General features: G+C 44.5%; 1 protein-coding gene across 1 annotated transcript in view; it reads right to left on the bottom strand.

The window, feature by feature from the left end:
* Window positions 1-8,552, bottom strand: part of Ctdspl2 (CTD small phosphatase like 2) — a 51,394-nt gene extending 42,842 nt beyond the window's left edge. Inside the window, exon 1 of the mRNA XM_051144513.1 lies at window positions 8,248-8,552. The gene's annotated coding sequence lies outside the window, so the exon portion shown is untranslated. The remainder of the gene's footprint in view (window positions 1-8,247) is intronic.
* Window positions 8,553-15,347: the final 6,795 nt, after the last annotated feature.

The raw sequence follows: 15,347 nt of genomic DNA, 5'->3' as shown, positions 1-15,347 counted from the left end.
CTGGGAATTGAACTCAGGACCTTTGGAAGAACAGGCAGTGCTCTTAACCTCTGAGCCATCTCTCCAGCCCCTCGGAAGTTGACTTTTTAAGAACAGATGAGTAAATTGATAAACTTCTGGCAAGAATAAGGAAAAGGATACAATTAATATTGGGAATGAAAACTTAAAAATAACAACAGAGCCTGTAGACTTAGAAAGAATTGGGCTGGAGAGATGGCTCAGCCATTAAAAGGCTAGGCTCACAACCAAAAATATAAGAATTATAGAGAATTCCAAACATCTTTACATCTACCAAATCAGATGAAACAGCCAAGTTCTTCAAAAGATAAAGCCACAAGCAAGGGATGGTGTAGCAAACACTCAGAAGGCCAACCTGAGATACAACAAAATGTCTCAAAAAAAAAAAAAAAAAATCACAAAACTTTACACAATGATAAATAATAGGCTGACTAACCCTCATATTTAAAATTGAGTATGTTATAAAAACTATACATAAAATACAAGGCCCAGATGGCTTCACTACAGAATCCAATCAACACCTAGCATATTTTCATTTTGTGGGTTTAGGTGTTTTTGCCTGCATGTGTGTAAGTAAGAGAAGAAGACGTCAGATCCCCTAGATCACTTAATGAGGTGCTGGGAACTGAACTCAGATTCTCTTGAACAGCAACACTCTAAACCACTGAGCCTCCTACAGCTCTTCATAGAATTTTTCTCTATTCCACTTAAAAATTATAAATTTAAAGCCAGGCAGGGTGCTACAGGCAGGCGGATCGCTGTGAGTTTGAGACGCGCCTGATCTACAAAGCCAATCCAAGGCAGTCAAGGCTACACAGATAAACCCTGTCTCAAGTGTGTGCGTGCGTGTGTGTGCGTGTGTGTATAATGATAATGTTTAGTGAATAAACCTAGTACTAATGAATGAAAATAGTAAAATGTATTTTGAGAATAGTACTTTAAGTCCAAGAACTTGAGACGTAAAAACAACATAAAACACTCATTCCCACCCCCCCACCCCCAACATTCAAACCAGAACTCACTTAGGATTATGAAAAGTTGGCTAACCAGAAATCTAAAAACTGGGCAATAACTTGTTTTGCAGTTACCTGCTGCCCAGGTAAAGAGATTACAGGGGAAGGTTGTTGGTGCTGGAGGAAGTCTCCCAAAGTTCACGGTAAACATTAAATCTGCCAGGTTTTCTAAAATTCAGATTTACATTTATCTACCTCAAATTCAACTGAATTCATTTTTCTTATTTTGTTTTTTCAAGACAGGGTTTCTCTGTGTAGCCTTGGCGGTCCAGGCCTCACTTTTAAACCAGGCTGGCCTCACTCACAGTAATCCACTTGCCTCTGCCTCCCAAGTGCTGGGAGTTCTACTTTTCCTATAGCCATCCACGTAACCAACTAACTGAGAAACCTAAACTCCTCTGACCATCTAGTTGTGACACCTTCCCTTATCCCCTATAGTCAATTATCAAATTGTGGGGTTTTGGTGGTGGTGGTGGTGGTGGTTGTTTCTTTTTCTTTTCCTGAGACAGATACCAAAGTTTCTCTGTGTAGCCCTGGCTGTCCTGGACTTGTTTTGTAGACCATGCTGGCCTTGAACTCGCAGAGATCCACCTGCCTCTGCCTCCCCGAGTCCTGGGATTACAGATGTTCATTGCCGCTTTGCCCAGCATTCAAATTCTGGCTTTTACCATCTAAAATTAATCATCAGTCTTTCTCTTTAAATCCACCCTCTGAACTCCCCATGTTTGCCTATTCCTCTTAGCAGTTTTCTCATCAACTGCTTTCCAACTAAAACTAAACTCACTGGCAAATATATCACCCTACAAGATACACTCTGTGTGAGTGCACGTGTGTTCAGCATTATATTCCTCACTCTCTCTCTCCACCTCACTGAGATAGGGTCCTACAGAACCTGGGACTCACAGCCAGCAATCCACCTGTACTACTTCCCCAGAGAGGGTTTCCAGGCGCAGTCTTTCTTCACTGTTATTTGCTGTCACTCTCGTATACGTTTGGTTGTGAGCCCTTAATGGCCGAGCCATCTCTCCAGCCCTGCTGCCATTCTCTGTACTGCAGTAATCAGTAGTTGCAGACATTCTGGGCTCTCTACCTACGTTTCTCTCCTCTTTACCACAAATATTATTTCAACTAATTATCTAGTTATTCTCGCTGTTTAAAACTCAGCCCAAGTATCATTTAAGCAATAAAAACCACCTCCACACCCATAAACTTCTGTAAACCCTGAGGTCATCTCTCCCTTAGCTCTTACCAAATTACACTCAAACACTGCTTCAATAGATCCAATCGCACTTGCAAGAGTGAGTCCTGATGGCAAAGAGCAGCAGCCGGAGCTCAGAAGGAGCCCTTGCTAAGCATGCAGACGCACTGCAAACAACTAAAACCCCAGCCAGGCAGCAGTCTGATCCATGGCTCTAAGAACCTGGCACACCACTCCTCAGTCTTTACTTTCTCTCCTTCCACCAAGCGAGTTCACGGGTTCAAACTCAGGTGGTCAGACTTGGCAGCACACACCCTTACTCTTACTGATCCCAAGCAATTTGTGAGGCAGACAATTACAACCGTAAATCATCTTGGGTTACCAGATTACAATAATGGTACAAGCATAGGACTGGCTTTTGTCTAGGTGGTTCATTAAATGCAGCAATTCACAATAATGGTACAAGTATAAACTCAGTTGAAAATTTGTCATGGAGGTCTTCAGTGCACTAATTTCTACCAAATGAAAGGCAAATGATATACTGTATATGACAGGTTCTCAGAAAATTACCAAGACTATCTAATGTACCCTCTTTCAAAAAAATTTGTTTGCTGAATGAATGACAGCAGTGTTACCCTATAATGACAAATTATGCGTTGAGGGAAATAAAGGCAGACAATAAAGAAACCTGTAAAAAGACTACAAATCAAGCATAAAGGCAATAAAATAAAAGTCAAGGAGCCGGGCGTGGTGGCGCACGCCTTTAATCCCAGCACTCGGGAGGCAAAGGCAGGTGGACTTCTGTGAGTTCGAGGCCAGCCTGGTCTACAAAGTGAGTCCAGGATGGCCAAGGCTACACAGAGAAACCCTGTCTCGAAAAACCAAAAAAAAAATAAAAACAATAATAAAAATAAAAGTCAAGGCTAGCCATGATTGCCTACTGTAAAGAATATTTGTGGAAATACCAGGTGGTCTAGAAGTATAGATTGGCGGTGGAGCAGGTAGAGCAGTTAGTTGCCTAAGTGTTCAAGGCCCTGTCTAGCCATCATCATGCATAAAGTACTGTGCTAGAAATATGGCTAAATGAATAAGTATGCTTGTCACCAGCTTGACAAAACCTGAGTTCAACCCTCAAATCCACATGGCACATCACTGTTTTCTACTACATACAAAATTTACATTTCTGGAAAGGGCTGAGCTGGGCAAAGTGGCCATGCCTATAATCCCAGCACAGAGAGAAAGCTCACCCCAAGTTTCAGGCCAGCCTGGGCTAGAGTGAGATCCTGTCTCCAAACATACATATACACAAACACACTAAATCAAAGTGAAAGATGACTCACCGATCTAATCGGTACACACCTTTGTTACTGACACAAGTCATCCTATACGCTTTAAACGTTTACTACAGCCAGGCAGCACAGAGCACATGCCTTTAATCCCAACACTCGGGAGGCAAAGGCAGGCAGAGCTGTGAGTTCGAGGCCAGCCTGGTCTACAGAGTAATTCTAGAACAGCTAGGGATATACAGAGAAACCCTGTCTCCAAAAACCAAAGCAAACCAAACCAAAGAAACATTGACTACATATTTAAAAGTTTTCATAACTGGGCAGGTTAACGGTGCTTCCCAGCAAGCCTGATGACATGAGTTTGATCCCAGGTATCCACGTGGTCAAAGTCAAGACCTGACATTTACAAATTGGCACACAACACACACAGTAAATGAATGTAAAAGGTTTTGGTTAGTTGGTTGGTTGGTTTTTTTGAGTCAGGGTTTCTCTAAGTAGTCTTGGTTGTCCTGGGCTTGCTTTGTAGACCAGGCTGGCTTCCCTGAGTGCTGGCTTGTAAATCTTTTAATCAAAAAAAATTCAGTTTTGCCTGGCGGTGGTGATGCATGCCTTTAATCCTAGCACTCAGGAGACAGAGGCAGATGGATCTCTGCGTTTGAAGCCAGGCTGGTCTATAGAACAAGTTCTAGGACAGCCAGAGCTACACAGAAAATCCCTGTGTCAGTGGGGAAAAAGAAAGGAAAGAAAATTTCCCTCAATTCCACTGTCTCTGAACCCTCATTTACGTGTAGTTAACAAATTAATCTACCCTTATTTGTAAAATACAATGATATTTTATCTAAGAATTTGTAATTTGGCCAGACGGATATCTGTGAGTTTGAGGCTAGCCTGGTCTACAAAGAGATTTCCAGGACATCCAGGGCTAGTACACAGAAAACCCTGCCTTCTTTTCTTTTCTTTCCTTTCCTTGAGACAGGGTTTCTCTGTGTAACAGAGCCCTGGCTGTCCTAGCCTCTCTTTGTAAACCTGGCTAGCCTCAAATTCACAGAGATCCGCCTGCCTCTGTCTCCCGAGTGCTGGGATTAAAGGCATGCTCGTCGCCGCCACCACCACCAGGCTGAGAAACCCTGTCTTGAAAAGTCAAATAAATAAATAAATAAAAATTTTGAAAAATTATTGTAATTTGTTATGAGACAGGATATCCTTATATAGCCCTGGCTGTCTTAGTACTTTGCTATATAGTCTAAGCTGGCCTCAAATTCACAGAAATCTACCTGCCACTTCCAAGAATTGGGATTAAAGGTATATTTCCCACATCCAGGTGAATTTATAATTTTAAACAATGCATTTCAAAAAGAATTCCATAAGACTATTTTGTAAAATAAATAAATAAAAGCAAAACAAAACAAAAGACTATTTTGTAAGGTAGGTTCAATAACCATCTAATGCTGTTTAAATTAAAAATGCATGTATTCAATGACTGTGGTGATGTACCCCTTTAGTCCCAGGACTTAGATGGCAGGGACAAGAGGACCTCTGTGAGTTCAAGGCCAGCCTAGTCTACATAGCCAGTTTCAGGCTGGCAAGTTCTTTGATTTTTCCAGACAGGGTTTCTCTGTGTAACAACCTTGGCTGTCCTGGGACTCAATTTGTAGACCAGGCTGGCCTCATATACTCACGGAGATTTGCCTATCTCTGCCTCCCAAGTGCTAGTATTAAAGGTGTGAGCCACCTGGACTTTTTCTTAAGGGGGAAAAAGTATGTACTCATACAAACATCAATGAATATGTAAATAAACCTCATTCTCAATATAGCATAAATGACCCCCTGTAGCCAATCCAGTTTAAAATGATTCGGCAACTTTAACCTGCTAATAAAAATCCCTTAGGAGCGCATCATGTATAAGAGCCTCTTCATACTTCTGATATGTAATTTAAACTATCTTTCTGCCCTTATATTTTCATAAAAGCTTGATAAATTGCAAGTACAATGAGATGCTGCCTTTTCCAAATTCTAGCAAGTCCCAATAGTCTTTATACATTTTTGACTCATCAATCAAAAGCATAGTGTATTTTAACTAAGATAACTTAATACTACTTTAGCAATCAGCAACCAATTCTACAGCCATAGTCTAATGTCTTTCTTCTGGAGGCCTCATGTAGCCCAGCCTGGCCTCTAACCCTACAATATAGCTGGGGATGACTTTGAACTTTAGAGTTTTCTGCTTCCATCTCCCTGAGATCACATGCAAATCCACCGTAGCCAGAGTATGTGGTGATGGGGATTTAGGTAACACGGTCCAGGGCTTCCTGCATGCTAGGCCAAACCTTATCAACCGAGCTACATATCCAGCCAGATTTTGTTAAAATCATCCCATGAAGAACCTATTTGACCAAAAATTACAATCATGGAATATACTAGGTTAATTTGGAAAAGATAAAACCTTCCCAATCATCAATTTCCTAATGGTGGGGGGGGTGGGGGTGGGAATGCCACCAGCTCAGATGAAATGTCCACACAGCACTGGCACCATATGCAACAGAACACTCTAAAACATACCCACCACCCTATGTGGTGTGCCTACACAATCCAACTATTGCTACACAGCTACAGCACATGTAAGTTAAAGACTCGGCAGCTGTCAAATCCTTTCAAATCACACATACAAGAATATTAAGAATGCAGGGACTAGTCAGACAGGGGTGGCATACCCCTTTAATCACAGCACTCTGCAGAGGCAGGCGGATCTCTGAGTTCAAGGTCAGCTTGGTCTACAAAATAATTTCAGGACAGCCAGGGCTGTTACACAGAAAAATCATGTCTCAAAAAGCAAAAATAAGAAAAAAAAAATGTAGAATCCAATTGAATGTAGTAGTAAGTAACTTGGGAAAATCTTGGAGACAGCTGATTCTGCTGCCTATAAAAAACAAAAAAAGCAACAACAAAAACCCCTACCCCAAAACATCGTTAAAATACAAAGTCTGCCCTAGACACATAATTTAATCTAACTCTTCTGAGTAAAATAATTGGTCCCATTTTAAAATAAACTGACTCAATAACCAGTACATCTATACTTTCGCTACCCAACCCCCTAAGTGAGCCTGGAAAAGCAGTGAGGCTCAGTTCACTCCTAAGACTACTTCATATAAGAGCTACATTTTACCTTGACTTTCTTTATGACCTTGGGCTAAATCTTTCAAATAAAAACTATAGTGATGTTTGCATGTGCCTGCTTCTTACTGGAATTTAATCCTAATAATGTGTGCAGCAAGTGAAGTACTCTAGGCTGAACATAGGGAGCAGAAAGCTACGGAATGGTAAACATTAACTGATGTGTAACACAAAACATGTTTAAATCTTCATTTTTATTCATGGAGAGAAAACACCTATAATGACCCAAATTTGACACGACCAAAACACTGAAAAGACTGAGGATCCTTTTTTCCTCCTCCTCTTCCTCCTTCTATTTTTTGGTTTTTTGAGACAGGGTTTCTCTGTGTAGCCTTGGCTGTCCCGGACTCTCTTTGTAGACCAGGCTGGCCTCGAACTCACATAGATCCACCTGCCTCTGCCTCCCAAGTGCTGGGACTAAAGGCATGCACCACCACACCCAGCTCTGAGGACCTCTCTACATTAAGGAGGGAAAAAAAGATGGTTCCACAAGCCACTTCATTGCTTTTATTAAGATAACTGCTGGACCACAAACAAAAATATGTAACTTGGCATTTGAGGGATAGAAATAATCAGCAATCTACAATCTACAAAGATTATGCAGATAAGCCTATCATTGCAAGTCACTAATTTGTATACCGACGTAAAGAAGAAATCTTGGTACTGCCTTAGGAGCATGAGAAAGGTAAATTCCTGCCTTGGAGTAATGCCTAATAAGTCTATTCATCTCGGGAGCTTAGGGTATTTTCCCAGTAGTATCTCTGTAGGTTTCCCTGAAGTGCTCTTAAAAGTGCTCAACATCACTCACACATTCAGCTACCACTAGGGTGAGAAGTAAATAAACACCACTTACTTATGCAATTATTTATCACAGAATCCTGGTCAAGAACGCAAAAGTAAACACATACAGACATACCCAAAGTAATCAACTAGTTAAGTATAATTAAGATTCACCCTTAAATGACCACTATGGGTATCGGAGGCCTTTCCACACAGGCTGGTTTTTACCACCACCACTGTTGATTTTTAAAAAGTAATGTCAACTCAACATTTCGCCAGTGAAGGAGGCGGACAGAAGTTCCTGAAACCTCTTTCCAGATTCTCAAGGGATGTTAGTAAGAGCTGAACTCGAGCAACGCCCCCCTAAAGCACCCTACAAGAATGAAATACCGAAAACATTACGTGGGTTCACAAGGAGGTTCAAAAAACGCAATCTAACTTAATTAGCCATAAGGACCAAGGGAAGGGGTCAGAGACCAGGAACGAGAGATGGGGTTGAGGGTGAGTAGCCAAGTGAAATCTAACCCCAGAAAATCACAACACAGGCCGCAGCCTAAAAACTGAAGCTGGCGGGAAGTGAGCTCCCTTTCCGTCCCCAGGGGAAAGTCCAGGCCAGAGCGGCTTCTACACAGTGCACGTACAAGGCGCCAACAGTGCATGCCTACGGACGCGCTGGAACCGCTGAAGGCTCGGCTGGAGAAGGGGAGGAGATCCCGGCAGACGGCCCTGGAAGAGGACTAAGCTTGCGAGCCAACGGCAGCGTCCGGACCAAGGGAATTACCTTCACTGTGACGACAGAAAAGTGTCCTCGGGCTCCGGCGATGGTCCCGACTGCGCAATAGGTGGTGTCTTTCCCGCTTATCCCTCAGCAGCAACAGAACCAGCTCCTTCAGCCAGTCGCCATTTCCCGCCTACCGACCTGCTGCACCGCACGGACAGGGACCCGGATGGAAAGCGGCCGCCCCGCGCAGGCGCCCTGGCTTCCTCCTCCCCCCGCCCGCCACTATCCGGCGAGGCGGGAGGGAAGGAATGCGGGAGGCCTGGGCGTCGGTGGGGGGGAAAGCACGGGGAACAACTTTGACTTCCGCCAAGAGGCTGAAGTTTCTGCCGCCCTGGGGAAGTCACCAGTGCGGAGTCCGGACCAAAAGAAAAACCAGAAAATAGAAAACGAGCACAGGGCCTTAGGGGCCCGGAGCAGTAGGACCGGACGCAGCCTCCGAGGAGGCACAGGGTCTGGGGGACGTTTGTACTTCGGAGGCCTCCGTAGCGGGCTGCGGGGTGGTCGCAAGGGGAGTAGGGAGGAAAGTGTGAGCGGCGGAGGCGGGCACGCCAGGGACGGTTTTCTCTCCCGCCGCTAACGGAACCGCCTAGAGCCGAGCGACGCGGGGTGCGCGCCCTCGCCCGGGAGGCGGGGCTTAAGAACGCGCCGCGCACCCGGCGGCCAGGGTTAGCGACTAAGGCGGCGGTGGGTGGAGCCCGGCTGGAAGGGGCGGTGCTAACGGCTTGGCGCGCAGGAGCGGGAGCCAGTGCCTTGCGCTGCCCGGGCCAGACCCAGCCTGGTCCTGATGCTTTCGGTGGTGCGCGGGGTGTCCCCCGAGGTTCTCTCCCGCTCGCTTTCCCGGCGGGAGCGGCTGTCGTTCACGGACCTGTGATAGAGACTCTTACGCTTCGCTTTCCTCGCGATGCGGACGATGAATCTGCATGCTGAAAACTCGGAGCTTTCAAATGGGTTTCCGCACGACTGCGGCCTCCAAGCCCCAGAAAATCAATGCATCCAGAATCTAGATGGTTCTCAACCTTCCTAATGCTACAACTTTCGTGTTGTGATGACCCCCAGCCATAAAGTGATTTTTGTTGCTCATAACTGTAATTTTGCTGCTGGGAATCGTAAGGTAACTATCTGTTTTCCGGTGGTATTAGACGACCCTTTTGAAAGGTTGTTTGTTTTTGGTTTTTTTACACCCCCAGGGGTTCTGACCCAACGGTTGAGAAACATCGTTCTACATAGCGCACTAGCTTTGGACTGAAACTCCAAGCCATTCTCATTCCATAAGGAATGTTGGTTGAAAACGTACTATAGAAAAGGGATATAACTAAATTAGGAAAAGCCATCGCTGCATTCCCAGAATTAACACTCCACCAAAGAAGACGGTCCTAATAGTGTGATAAAGTGAGTTATAGAAGTGAGATGGTGGGTGAAGTAGGGTAGTATTGCCATTGTGCCAGCGGCGGGGTCTGGGGGAGCTTTCAAAAGACTTCCCTGAAAGAAGCGTGAATGGGGAGTTGATTTCGTAAGAGTTGTGTTCTTAAAAAGGCAAAGTCCCAAGAATGGATCGTGACGAACCACTGTACAAAAAGGATTATTGTTGGGTGTGAGGGCCCAGTAGCAGGTGAGGCAGAAAGGTAAATGTAGATGCGTAGCGTGCTCTTGTACATATTCTTTTCTCCTTCAAAATGTGGGGCAGGGAAGTTGCCTTCCGGAGATCCTGTCAGAGTTACGAGCACATTTGCAGCTTAAATCTCAGCACAAAATTGTTTTGAGACTGGGTATGGTAGGACACACCAGGTAATCCTAACACTCTGGATTACTAAAGCAGGGGGTTTAAAAAGTTTCATTATGGGCCATATAATGAAAACCTGGCTCCAAAAGAAAAAGAGAGAAAGAAACAAAAAGTTCAAAGAAATCTTTGAATAAAACATTGATTGAGCCGGGCGTGTTGCACATGCTTTTAATCCCAGCACTGCACTTGGGAGGCAGAGGCAGGCGGATTGCTGTGAGTAGCTGTGAGAATGAGTCTTAAGACAGCCAAGACTCCACAGAGAAACCCTGTCTCAAAAAACCAACAGCAAAATCGAATGAAAGCCCAAACCCAGCACAGAACAAGCTGGGAGTCCATATAGTCAAAGGTTCCTGAAAGGCTAACTGAAAATCAAAACAATGGTTATCTAGTGCATATGGTGAAAGCAATAGAATGTAAACCAAACAATTATCCCCACTGAGTACTAATATGTTGTAAACATTTTTATTTTGTGTGTGTGTGTGTGGATACCCACATGTGCCACTGTTGCAGAGGACAATTCTGTGGTCCTCTCCTGCTACCCTGTGTGATCCAGACATGGCACTCAGATCACCAGGCCTGTGCACAAACACAGATTAGCCATCTCTCTCCCTCCTAAAACCTTTTTTGGTTTTTGTTTGTTTTAATTTTATGTGTATGAGTGTTTTACTTGCACATATGTCTGTGAACCACACATGTGTCTGGTGCCCAAGAGGGCACTGGACCTTGGAACTCTGGAAGAATAAAAAAGCACGGACTGCTTTTCCAGAGGGCCCGAGTTCAATTTCCAGCACGTACCCGCTCACAGACATACATGCAGGCAAAACACCAATGCATATGAAGTAAAAAATCAATTATCAAAAACATTTAAAAAGATTGTTAGCTGGGTGTGATGGCACACACTGGTAGGATTTGCTGAAGGAGGTGGAGGTGGTGGAGGTAGAGGCAGGATCAAGAGTGTGAGGGCAGCCTCAGCTACACATTAAAAAAACTAAAAAAAAAAAAAGATTGTTAGATGGGTTACATTCAGAAAAGTTGCAGGTTGTTAGCCCAAAGGTTTGCAATTTATGACCTTTTTCCTCTTTCAGTTTTTGTTCTTGTTAGTTTTGCTTTGGGGGGCGGGGCTAGGAGGGACTTGGTTTTTTGGGTTTTGGTTTTCATTTTGAGTCAAGGTTTTATGTTGCCCAAACTAACCACAAACTACAATGGATACAAAACTGCCCCCTGCCTCACCTCCCAAATGCTGGATTACAGGTGCACTTACCCTCTACAACCTTTTCTACCAAAGAGTAGTGGATTACTTCTGGTTTTCACCTTAGCTATCATTTATTTACTCTCTGGTCTACTACTACCTCCATACCCTCATTACCAAGGTGAATCAAGTCTAAATATGTATTTCACTTGAAAATACAGGTTTTCCATCTGTACCTTAGGATAGAGGACAAACAGAAAGGTTGTTAGATCTACAATCTTCAAATGAGATTATTTATGAAGCACTCAGCAAGGTGCTTTTCTTGCTTCTTAATATGGCAGCTGTTAATGTTACTAAGCTTTAGTAAAGTCCAGACCCAGGCATGTGGGCGGATGCCTTGAAGCCCAGCACTCAGGAGGGAGGGGGACGTGGATCTCTTGAGTTTGAGGCCAACCTTGTGTACATAGTGAGTGCAGGACAGCTCCAACAGGGAGACAATCTCAAGAAAACTAAAAGTCCAGTCCAAGAATTTAGACTAAAAGTGTAAAAATTTTAGCTGGGTACAGTCACACACCGGAACTCTCAGCTGAGAGAGGAGGACAGAGAGTCACAGCACAAGCATGGTAGAAGACAGAGGAACTGGGAACAAGAAAGAAAAAGTGTGATTAAAACACACGTTTTAAAATGCCGTAGTTTGATTAGTCTACTGAAAAAAATTAAAGTGGATTTTGGTGGTTGTAGTGCCAAATTTAGCTGGGTTTCTTTGTTTTTGACACAGAGTCTCTTTAGATAGCCTTGGCTGGCCTGTACTGTGTGGGCCAGGCTGGTCTTGAACTGAGAATTGCCTGCCTTTCCCAAGTGCTGGGATTTACCACCACAGGAAGCATTGGGGTTTTTTTGTTTGTTTGGTTGGTTGGTTTGGTTTTTTTCCTTTCTTTCTTTTTGAGACAGGGTTTTCTCTGTGTAGTTCTGGCTGTCCTGGAACTCACACTGTAAACCAGGCTGGTCTTGAACTCAAAGAGATACTCCTGCCTCAGCCTCCTGAGTGCTGGCATTGAGGAGGCCTGGTTAAATAAGTCTAGCCAACTCCATGACAGGTTTCAGTTTCTTGTTAGCTTGGAGCAGCACGCCTGGGCCTCCATTCTTCAGTAGTGAGCTCAGCGGTTACTGGGAATACCACAGATAACAGGCAGCCAATCAGAGACAGCCTAGCCACCTGGCCTGAGGAAGATAAGGTTTCTCAAGGTTAGTTTACTGCTGGTCTAGAAATCTCAAGTCTTATGATTATCTCATGACCGCTGACTAAGGTTGCCTGCACGCACCTTTTCCAGTCAGCCCGCGCTTTTTCAATTTGAATGCTCCAATCGTATTTAAGGTTGCTCACCCCTCCCTTGGAATTCCCCTGAATGCCTTTAAAAAAAGCCTAAGCTCACCTCGGGACCGCCATTTTGTCTAAATGGCGGTCCCGCCTACTGGACGTCTGCAGAAATAGAGACCCCTTGCTTTTGCATAGAGCTTCGGGCTCCTGGTGGTCTGTGAATATCTTGCAGTCTGGGCATAACAACATGAGTCACCACTGCCCAACTTTTTAAACTTTTTTTTGGGAGGGAGAGTTAAGACCCAAGGTTTTCGGGTTTACAGTTTCTCTTTAGCTCAGGCTGGTCTCAAACTCACAGTGATCCGCCTACCTCTGCCTCCTGAGTGCTGCCATTAAAGGCATGTGCCACCACGCCTGGTGTCCATCTGTTTCTACCTTTAAGGGCAAAGGTTACAGACATGTTGCCATCATGCCTCAATTTTTAAAAAATTACACAATATTCACGAAATAATGTAGTTAGCTCAGATTTTTATTCTATGGTGCAAATGGACCATCCCTGTTGTGTCTTAAATGAGAGTCTCCCCAACAGGCTCGTGATTCTGAACACTTGGTCCCCAGTTGGTATTACTATTGTAAAGACAAAACTAATGCCATGTTCTATATGTAACGTATATTCTGTGACTAACGCCGTGGTCTATGAATGGTCTGTGAGAACTTGTCCCCCAGGTGGCTTCACTCCTTCCTGCGTTCCGGGAATGACCACGCACTGCCGTAAACTAGGCCTGCCAGCAGTCTCCAGAAACTCCACCAGAGCGAATAGATACGATTAACTCCCAATGATCCTCTGAGATAAACAACTTCCCTGGAGATTCAGCCTCCTGGACCCAATATGCCTGAAGGTCCACATTCCTGAGACCTATAGCTTCCCCAGAGATCCAGCCTCCACCCACCCGGCTCTGCTGGACCCAGCCTGCCTAAAGGTGGGCATTCCTGTGACCCACAACCCCCGCGTGTGGTCTTTTCCTTAAAGATCAACAGTCCTGTGACCCACAACCCCCACTTATGTTTTTTCCTTTTAAAAACCTATTACCCTTGAAGCTCTGGTGTCACTCTCCTATCCTGCTGCATCAAGATGGATTGTGACCCGAAACTCGAGCCTGTAATACAGGACCCTATGTGTGTTGCATCGATATCAAGTCCTGGTGGTCTTTTTGGGGGGTCTCACGATCTGGGTTATCTCGGCATCACACTATATTCGCGGAGGTGGAGGCTTCTGGAAGGAGTGAGCTTGACTTCAAAATATCTGCCTGTTCCATACCCAGTGGATTCAACCCACTATGTAAAAATAGAAAAACTTCTGTACAGTATATATCATCTACTTTTGTTATCATTCCCTAAACAATACAATACAAAGTATAATAATTATTTATACATCATTCACAGTGTACCAAGGACTGTAAACAACCTAAAGATCACTTGAAGATTTGTGTTTGGGGCTGGTTCTGTGCACTGTGTATTCAGATGCTGATTTCTGTGCTCAGAGAGCTGGTTGCAGTCTGGAAGTGGGCATCGTACTGCTATGGAGGAATCTCCTGTCTCAATATTGTGTAAAAATTGTTCATAATCTCTAATTGGTTAATAAAGAGCTGAACAGCCAATAGCAGGGCAGGAGAAGAGAGTGGAGGCAAGACATCTGATTTTAGCTAGGGGATCCCAGGAAAAACAGAAGTAGAAAGGGGAGAGAAGGTCAGGGAGGAGGAGGCTATGAAAAGGGACCATGAGGACAAACATACAGCAGGCGTATCTGGGACAAGCCTAGGTGGCAGGTCACAGGCACATGGCTGGAAATAGTCCAGAGCAGCGGAGTATCCAGGAGGCAGAGTATCACCAAGACTGCACAGACAAACCCTGTATCAAAAACAAAAACAAAAAAAAGAAAGAAGAAAAAAGGAATACATGAGTATCTGACCAGCTATAGTGCTTTGAAGTTTATAATAAGTGTAATAGGCATCCATAGCATTATTTGGAATCTAAAACAGGTGTAGAAAAACCCTTTATTTTTACAGGTGTGCAATGGTTTAAAAGGCTAGGAATGTAGTTTAGTGGTCAAGGCCTTGGCAGAATCCCGTGATAGGTTTTTTGGTTTTGTTTGGTTTGGTTTTTCAAGATAGGGTTTCTCTGTGTAGCCTTGGCTGTTTTGGACTCACTTTGTAGACCAGGCTGGCCTCAAACTAACAGCCACCCACCTGCCTCTGCCTCCCGAGTGCTGGGATTAAAGGTGTGCGCCACCACGCCCAACTCCATGATAGATTTTTTTACTATCAAATCACTGCGAATTAGAACGGAAGAACTGTCCTTCTTGCCTCGTTGATGGGGGAAGGCCCGTCCCAAGTATGGGCTGCTGGTAACAGCCCAGTTTTCTTTTAAGGGCACAGCATTATTCTCCTTTTTCTCACTAGGTCTTCTCTCTTGCTGCTGAGTTTGTTTATCCTGTTGCTGCTGCTGGTTCCTTTGCTGATGTCAAAAACAGCACCTCTAGGCTTCCATCTTTGACTGAGAACCAGCAGCTCTCCGGGAACCTTTCAGCTCTCCGGGACCAAACAGCCATCAGGTTGTCAGCCTCTCTCATGTGAGAGAGCCACAATGGGGCAACTCCAACTGCAGAAGCGCCAACCTCAAGTATCAAGCAACTCCTGTGTTCTCAGCCTCTCCAGTCTGAATAAATGTGAACCAACATTTGCTACTTTTAAAAAACGTAAATCAAGATGGGTGGTGGTGATGGTTATGGTGGTGGCAGCAGCAGAGGCAGATGC

The sequence above is a fragment of the Acomys russatus genome, chromosome 4 (assembly GCF_903995435.1).
Source record: "Acomys russatus chromosome 4, mAcoRus1.1, whole genome shotgun sequence".
NCBI classification, from domain to species: Eukaryota; Metazoa; Chordata; class Mammalia; order Rodentia; family Muridae; genus Acomys; species Acomys russatus.
Note: the sequence above shows the minus strand (reverse complement) of the source record. Positions and strands in the feature narration are given on the sequence as shown.